Source organism: Oncorhynchus clarkii, chromosome 7, assembly GCF_045791955.1.
Source record: "Oncorhynchus clarkii lewisi isolate Uvic-CL-2024 chromosome 7, UVic_Ocla_1.0, whole genome shotgun sequence".
Lineage (NCBI taxonomy): Eukaryota > Metazoa > Chordata > Actinopteri > Salmoniformes > Salmonidae > Oncorhynchus > Oncorhynchus clarkii.
In genome coordinates, this window is record NC_092153.1 from 69,259,552 (window position 1) to 69,268,904 (window position 9,353).

Below are 9,353 nucleotides of genomic sequence, written 5' to 3' on the forward strand. Positions count from 1 at the left end.
GATTCGAACCAGTGACTTTTCAGTTACTGGCCCAAACCTCTTAACCACTAGGCTACTGCTAGGCTACAAATGCATGCATAGGCACACACACATACAGTACACACAGTACACACACACACAAGACACGTGACAGGTGAGAGGGCTGGGCTGGGTCCCCTCCCTGGGTCCCCTCCCTCCCTGCAACCATTCATTATACACGAGGTACAGCAGCTCACCTTAACACTCAGCATGCAGCGTATACAGTATGGACACAGCCACATCTCACAGTCTGTCTATCTATATTCTCAAAGCCATAATCAAATCATGTGCTAGCTAACTTGGTTTGGTCTGCTACTATCAAACCCATATAATAACTATTGTTACCTGTTCCAAAGTCATGGGTCCTACTAGGTTTTGCTAACCAGAGGCAGTGTTGGAGGAGTGAACGTTAGACACAGTAATTTCACTCTACAGATACAGGACCCCCGACTCCATTCACACACACACACACACACACACACACACACACACACACACACACACACACACACACACACACACACACACACACACACACACACACACACACACACACACACACACACACACACACACACACACACACACAGTCTCCTGTCCTTAATCCCCCTGCTTTTTAGACAACATACAGTAAATGCAGGAGTATTGTGTGCTGCGGGGCTTGTTTTACCAACAGTTAACTGCCGATTGAGTGCAGCACTTAGCCCAGTGAAAGAGACATAGGCTGTTACCACTGTAAAAGGTTGAGGGAGGTTGAGGGAGGCTCTCGGCTCACTACTGCCACTACTGCCACTCTACTGAGTGCTCTGAGAGAGAAAAAGCAACAGAGAGAGAGAGAGAGAGAGAGAGAGAGAGAGGGAGAGAAAGAGCGCAACAGAGAGAGAGAGAGAGAGAGAGAGAGAGAGAGAGAGAGCTGGGAGGGAGAGAGAGAGAGCTGGGAGAGAAAGAGAGAGCTGGGAGAGAGAGAGAGAGAGCTGGGAGAGAGAGAGAGAGAGCTGGGAGAGAGAGAGAGAGAGAGATAGAGGGAGAGAAAGAGCGCAACAGAGAGAGAGAGAGAGAGAGATAGAGGGAGAGAAAGAGCGCAACAGAGAGAGAGAGAGAGAGCGAGAGAGCTGGGAGGGAGAGAGAGAGAGAGCTGGGAGAGAAAGAGAGAGTTGGGAGAGAGAGAGAGAGGGGAGAGAGAGAGAGAGAGCTGGGAGAGAGAGAGAGAGAGAGAGAGAGAGAGAGAGAGAGAGAGAGAGAGAGAGAGAGCTGGGAGAGAGAGCGAGAGAGAGCGCACGCTGGATATGTACATAGACAATGATAGGCTTAGAGAAGGGCTCCTATGGTAGGTACACCTATAGCTCATCTCTTGGCAGTAGTACTGTAGACTACTTTACCACTGACCTCATCCCAGAGTCTCCCAGAGCATTCACAGCCAGGCCACTGACACCCCTATCAGACCACAGCAAAATCTCAGTCTACTTGAACAGAGCAATACTCAATCATGAGGCATCAAAGCCAAAGGAACTGAGTAATATTAAGAAATGCTGTAGATGGAAGGAATGTAGTTTGGAAACCTACCAAAAAACAATTAGGCAACAACAAATTCAATTCCTTCTAGACAACTTCATGGACAAAACATTCCACTGTAATAGTGAAGGTGTTAACTTGGCAGTAGAAAATCTTAACAGTATATTTGACCTCTCAGCTTCCCTATCAAATCTAAAAATCTCAAATAGAAAACTTAAGAAAATTAACAACAATGACACATGGTTTGATGAAGAATGCAAAAATCTAAGAAAGAAATTGAGAAACTTGTCCAACCAAAAACATTGAGACACTAAAACAATAACATTGAGACACTAAAACAATACAGAAATATACTACAGAAAAAAAAGGAACAGCACGTCAGAAATCAGCTCAATGTAATTAAAGAATCCATAGACTCTAACCAAATTGGAAAACACTAAACAAACTACAACACGAAGAATTATCTATCCAAAATGGAGATGTATGGGTAAACCACTTCTCCAATCTTTTTGGCTCTATAACAAAGAACAAACAGCAAAAACATATACTTGATCAAATACAAATCTTAGAATCAACTATTAAAGACTACCAGAACCCATTGGATTCTCCAATTACCTTGAATGAACTACAGGACAAAATAAAAACCCTCCAACCCAAAAAGGCCTGTGGTGTTGATGGTATCCTCAATGAAATTATAAAATATACAGACAAATTCCAATTGGCTATACTAAAACTCTTTAACATCATCCTTAGCTCCGGCATCTTCCCCAATATTTGGAACCAAGGACTGGTCACCCCAATCCACAAAAGTGGAGACAAATTTTACCCTAATAACTACCGTGGGATACGCGTCAATAGCAACCTTGGGAAAATCCTCTGCATTATCATTAACAGCAGACTCGTACATTTCCTCAGTGAAAACAATGTACTGAACAAATGTCAAATTGGCTTTTTACCAAATTGATGCAAAGTGGTGTTGGTGGAAAAACATACGCCATTATAAAATCCATATACACAAAGAACGAGTGTGTGATTAAAATTGGCAAAAAACACACACATTTCTTCCCACAGGGCCGTGGGGTGAGACAGGGATGCAGCTTAAGCCCCGCCCTCTTCAACATATATATCAAAGAATTGGCGCGGGCACTAAAAAAGTCTGCAGCACCGGCCTCACCCTACTAGAATCTGAAGTCAAATGTCTAATGTTTGCTGATGATCTGGTGCTTCTGTCACCAACCAAGGAGGGCCTACAGCAGCACCTAGATCTTCTGCACATTCTGCCAGACCTGGGCCCTGACAGCAAATCTCAGTAAGACCAAAATAATTGTGTTCCAAAAAAGGTCCAGTCACCAGGACCACAAATCCAAATTCCATTTAGACACCGTTGCCCTAGAGCACACAAAAAACTATACATACCTTGGCCTAAACATCAGCGCCACAGGTAACTTCCACAAAGCTGTGAACAATCTGAGAGACTAGGCAAGAAGGGCATTCTATGCCATCAAAAGGAACATAAAATTTGACATAGCAATTAGTATCTGGATAAAAAATACTTGAATCAGTCATAGAGCCCATTGCCCTTCATGGTTGTGAGGTCTGGGGTCCTGATTTTGATAAACTCCCATATCTACTGGGTGAAATACCACAGTGTGCCATCACAGCAGCAAGATTTGTGACCTGTTGCCACAAGAAAAGGTCAACCAGTGAAGAACAAACACCATTGTAAATACATACCATATTCATGTTTATTTTTTATCCCCTTTTGTATTTTAACCATTTGTACATCGTTACAACACTGTATATATACATAATATGACATTTGAAATGTCTTTATTCTTTTGGAACTTCTGTGTAATGTGTACTGTTCATTTTTATTGTTTATTTAACTTGTGTATATTATCTACTTCACTTGCTTTGGCAATGTTAACATATGTGTCCCATGCCAAAAAAGCCCCTTGAATTGAATTGAGAGAGAGAGAGAGAGAGAGAGAGAGAGAGAGAGAGAGAGAGAGCTGGGAGAGAGAGAGAGAGAGAGAGAGAGAGAGAGGGAGAGAGAGCTGGGAGAGAGAGAGAGAGAGAGAGAGAGAGCTGAGAGAGAGAGAGAGAGAGAGAGAGAGAGAGAGAGAGAGAGAGAGAGGAGAGAGAGTGAGAGGGAGAGAGAGAGAGAGAGACAGAGAGAGAGAGAGAGAGACAGAGAGGGAGAGAGAGAGCTGGGAGAGAGAGAGAGAGAGAGAGAGAGAGAGAGAGAGAGAGAGAGAGAGAGAGAGGGAGAGAGAGAGAGAGAGAGAGAGAGAGAGAGAGAGAGAGAGAGAGAGAGAGAGAGAGAGAGAGAGAGGGAGAGAGAGAGAGAGAGAGAGAGAGAGAGAGAGAGAGAGACAGAGAGAGAGAGAGAGAAAGAGAGCTGGGAGAGAGAGAGAGAGAGAGAGAGAGAGGAGAGAGAGAGAGAGGGAGAGAGTAAGAGGGGAGAGAGAGACAGAGAGAGTGAGAGGGAGAGAGAGAGACAGAGATAGAGAGAGAGAGAGAGAGAGAGAGGGAGAGAGAGAGAGAGAGACAGAGAGACAGAGAGAGAGAGAGAGAGAGAGAGAGAGAGAGAGACAGAGAGAGAGAGAGAGAGAGAGAGATAGAGAGGGAGAGAGAGAGAGAGAGAGAGAGAGAGAGAGAGAGAGAGAGAGAGAGAGAGAGGCAAACATCAAATTGAGACTGCATGCAGAATTCTGCAAAAATATCCTTCGTATACAATGTAAAACACTAAATAATGCATGCAGAATTAGGCTGATACCCGCTAATGATCAAAATCCAGATAAAAATCCAGTTAAATACAACAACCACCTAAAAGGAAGTGATTCCCAAACCTTCCATAACAAAGGTATCACCTACAGAGAGATGAACCTGGAGAAGAGGTTTATCTCTAAGCAAGCTGGTCCTGGGGACAGCAACTCAACTAGACCAAACCAAATCACTATAAAACAAAAATACAATTCTAAATATTTTTCAAAAAACAGAGAAAACTAGAATGCTATTTTCCCTTAAACAGAGAGTACACAGTGGCAGACTACCTGGTCACTGTGAATGACCCCAAATTAAAGGAAGCTTTCCTTGCAGTGAGTATGGCCTTGCTATTGAGAGAGGAGAAGACAGGCTAAGTGCACACTACCCAAAAAATGAGACGGAAACTGAGCTGCACTTCCTAACCTCCTGCCAAAGGTATGACCATATTAGAGACATTTTTCCTCAGATTACACAGACACACAAAGAATTAGAAAACAAATCCAATTTTGATAAACTCCCATATCTATTGGGTGAAATACCAGTGTGCCATCCCCGCACAATGATTTGTGATCTGTTGCCACTGGAAAAGGGCAAGCAGTGAAGAACAAACACCATTGTAAATACAACCCATATTTATATCTATTTATTTTCCCTTTTGTACTTTAACTATTTGCACATCATTACAACAAAAATCAGATGTCATCACCACATGGCTCAAGCATCCAGAGCTATGGTAAATGTACACAAATGTCCACGTTGTTGTTCATGACAGCATGTGAGTTTAATAGTGAATAATAAACCATTCCCACTCGATTACACAGGCATTTATTCATCCATCAGCAAGTTAGATCTGCACTCTGCCATTGTAGTCTGAGAGAGAGAAAGAGAGAGGGAGATATAGTAGAAGAGAGAGACACAGGGATAGTGAGATCTGCACTCTGCCATCCTAGTCTGAGAGAGAGATAGAGAGAGGGAGATGGAAGAGAGAGAGAGACACAGGGATAGTGAGATCTGCACTCTGCCATCCTAGTCTGAGAGAGAGATAGAGAGAGGGAGATAGAGTAGAAGAGAGAGAGAGACACAGGGATAGAGATAGAAGATGGATGAAGAGAGAGAGAGAAAGTAAGAGAGAAGAGAGAGATAGAGAGACAGAGAGAGAGCGAAAGCGAAGAAAGCGAGGCCTGTGGGGCAGGCCATAAATATATCTGACTCATCACAGAGCTTATTTGTGCTGTAAAGAGACGTACAGTATGCAGTCCAGCATACATACACACACAGATACTAACAGAACATTATTAACACATCCCACACCTACCAAGACCCCCTCCCCCACACACACACACATACAGGCACACACAGATAGATAAACGGTCCTGTCAATACAGTTAAACACTTCCACACAAGTGCACGCCGGTGACACGCAGGCAGGCACACACACACACACACACACACACACACACACACACACACACACACACACACACACACACACACACACACACACACACACACACACACACACACACACACACACACACACACACACTCACACACACACACACACACACAGACACCCACACACCCCTCATCCAGCCGGTGTTGCCCTGTCTCTAGCCTACCACAGGGTGAATGCTCATGGCTGAAGGCAATAACACAGTCCACGACACTCAGAGAGAAAGCTCACCATATGATAAAGGAGGATGCTAACCCACTGAACCATACACGGGCAGGACTACATAACATCACTGGCCATATGACCCATAAAGAAGATAGAAAATGGTTGAAGTTACCAGGCTATGAACAATGTAGACACGGTTAGTAGATCTATCCACTATGCTGCTAAAATGACTAATCTTATCATGCAAAAGTCATGGGTCGTATTCATTAGGGCAAAACGTATTGCAACAGAAAAAGAAACCAAACATTTCTTATTGGACAAGTTCAGGTAGTCCTTCCCTGTTTCACTCAGTTTTCTCTTCCATTTGGTGCTGTAGGAATAGGCCTACAGGCAAAAGTAAGCTAGCTCTGAGCCAGGCGCATCTCCCGGCTAGCAAATTAAATTACCACAACTACAATACCTTCTTCGCCACCTGGCCCGGTCCCTTCATCGACACGGCGCCCGCCGTACCACCACGACTGGTCCGCAGACGTAATTCCATTAGCTGTGCCTTCAACCGGCCTTTGCCGGACGACGGAGTAGACGCTTCTACTTACCCCGGACTGTTAACTTTAAACGACGTGTCTCCCGCATGCTAGCGTAGCAACAACTACCCCACGGCTTCCCTGTTCCATCTATTGCTGTACACTGGACCCTGAACACCATATGTGAATTGATTGCCCCCCATCTATCTTCAGATGCTTAACACCCTAGCAGTCCAACAATTTAAGATAGATGCCCTCAATCTCAAACAAATTATCAAGGAAACCATCAGGTACAACCCTAAATCCGTAAACATGGGCACCCTCATAGATATTATCCTGACCAACTTGCTCTCCTGACCAACACCTATGCTGTTTTCAATCAGGATTTCAGTGATCACCGCCTCATTCCCTGCATCCACTATGGGTCCGCGGTCAAACGACCACCACTCATCACCGTCAAACGCTCCCTAAAACACTTCTGCAAGCAGGCCTTTCTAATCGACCTGGCCCAGGTAACCTGGAAGAATATTGACCTCAAGCCGCCAGTCGAGGATGCCTGGTTGTTCTTTAAAAGTAATTTCCTTATCATCTTAGGATGCCCCTTTCAAAAAATGTAGAACTAAGAACAGATATATCCCTTGATTCACTCCAGACCTGACTGCCCTTGACCAGCACAAAAACATCCTGTGACGGACTGCAATAGCATCGAATAGTCCCCGTGATATACAACTGTTCAGGGAAGTCAGGAACCAATACACACAGTCAGTCAAGAAAGCAAAGGCTAGCTTTTTCAAACATAAATTTGCATCCTGTAGCTCTAACTCCAAAAGGTTTTGGGACACTGTAAAGTCCATGGAGAACAAGAGCACCTCCTCCCAGCTGCCCACTGCACTGAGGCTAGGCGACATGGTCACCACCGATAAACAAAAATTTCAATAAGCATTTCTCTACGGCTGGCCATGCTTTCCTCCTGGCTACCCCAACCCCGGCCAACAGCTCCGCATCCCTCGCAGCTACTTGCCCGAGCCTCCCCAGCTTCTCCTATACCCAAATCCAGATCACAGATGTTCTGAAAGAGCTGCAAAACCTGGACCCGTACAAATCAGCTGGGCTAGACAATCTGGACCCTCTCTTTCCAAAATGATCTGCCACCATTGTTGTGACCCCTATTACCAGTCTGTTCAACCTCTCTTTCGTTTTGTCCGAGATCCCTAAATATTGGAAAGCTGCTGCGGTCATCCCCATCTTCAAAGGGGATGACACTCTAGACCCAAACTGTTACAGACCTATATCCATCCTGCCCTGCCTTTCTAAAGTCTTTGAAAGCCAAGTTAACAAACAGATCACTGACCATTTCAAGTCCCACCGTATCTTCTCCGCTGTGCAATCTGGTTTCCGAGCTGGTCACAGGTCCACCTCAGCCACGCTCAAGGTACTAAACGATATCATAACCGCCATCAATAAGACAGTACTGTGCCTCCGTCTTCATCGAGACGGCCAAGGATTTCGACTCTGTCAATCACCGTATTCTTATCGGCAGACTCAACAGCCTTGGTTTCTCAAATGACTGCCTCGCCTGGTTCACCAACTAGTTCGCAGACAGAGTTCAGTGTGTAAAATCGGAGGGCCTGTTGTCCGGGTGCCACAGGGCTCAATTCTCTGATCCACCTCTATGCAGACGACACCATTCTGTATACATCTGGCCCTTCCTAGGACACTGTGTTAACTAACCTCCAAACAAGCTTTAATGCCATACAACACTTCGGCGATGTCATCTACAAAATAGTTTCCAACACTCTACTCAGCAAATTGGATGTAGTCTATCACAGTGCCATCCGTTTTGTTACCAAAGCGCCTTATACCACCCACCACTGCGACCTGTATGCTCTAGTCGGCTGGCCCTCGCTACATATTCGTCGCCAGACCCACTGGCTCCAGGTCATCTATAAGTCTATGCTAGGTAAAGCTCTGCCTTATCTCAGGTCACGATAACAACACCCACCCGTAGCACGCCCTCCAGCAAGTATATCTCACTGGTCATCCCCAAAGCCAACACCTCCTTTGGCCGCCTTTCCTTCCAGTTCTCTGCTGCCAGTGACTGGAACGAATTGCAAAAACGCTGAAGCTGGAGACTTACATTTCCCTCACTAGCTTTAAACATCAGCTATCTGAGCAGCTAACCGATCGCTGCAGCTGTACATAGTCCATCTGTAAATAGCCCACCCAATCTACCTACCTCATCCCCATATTGTTTTTATTAACTTTGCTGCTCTTTTGCACACCAGTATCACTACTTACACACCATCATCTGATCATCATCATCTGCTCATCTATCACTCCAGTGTTAATCTGCTAAATTGTAATTACTTTGCTACTATGGCCTATTTATTGCCTTACCTCCTCAAGCCATTTGCACACACTGCATATAGACTTTCTTTTTTTCTATTGTGTTATTGACTGTATGCTTGTTTATTCCATGTGTAACTCTATGTTGTTGTTTCTGTCGCACTGCTTTGCTTTATCTTGGCCAGGTCGCAGTTGTAAATGAGAAGTTCTCAACTAGTTTAACTGGTTAAATAAAGGTGAAATAAAAAACTGGAGCGCACTGATAGAGAATGCCTGCAGGGGGATGAGGGAGGGATATAGACATTGCAATGTTAAGCCTCTATTACATTACATATTTCAGTTTTATCCTTTATTTAATACACAGGTGATCTCACTTCCATTACATCTCTGGAAATATATTTTACAAAGTGACATGGCAAGCAATCATATTAAATGCCTATTATCGATAAATGCCACTGGCTTAAATATTGTACATTTATTTTGTATGGATTATTGTGCAATATTATTGCGTAATAATAATCCATGGCTCCAGTGCAGTTGATCACATGATTACCTGAGAGCAGTGA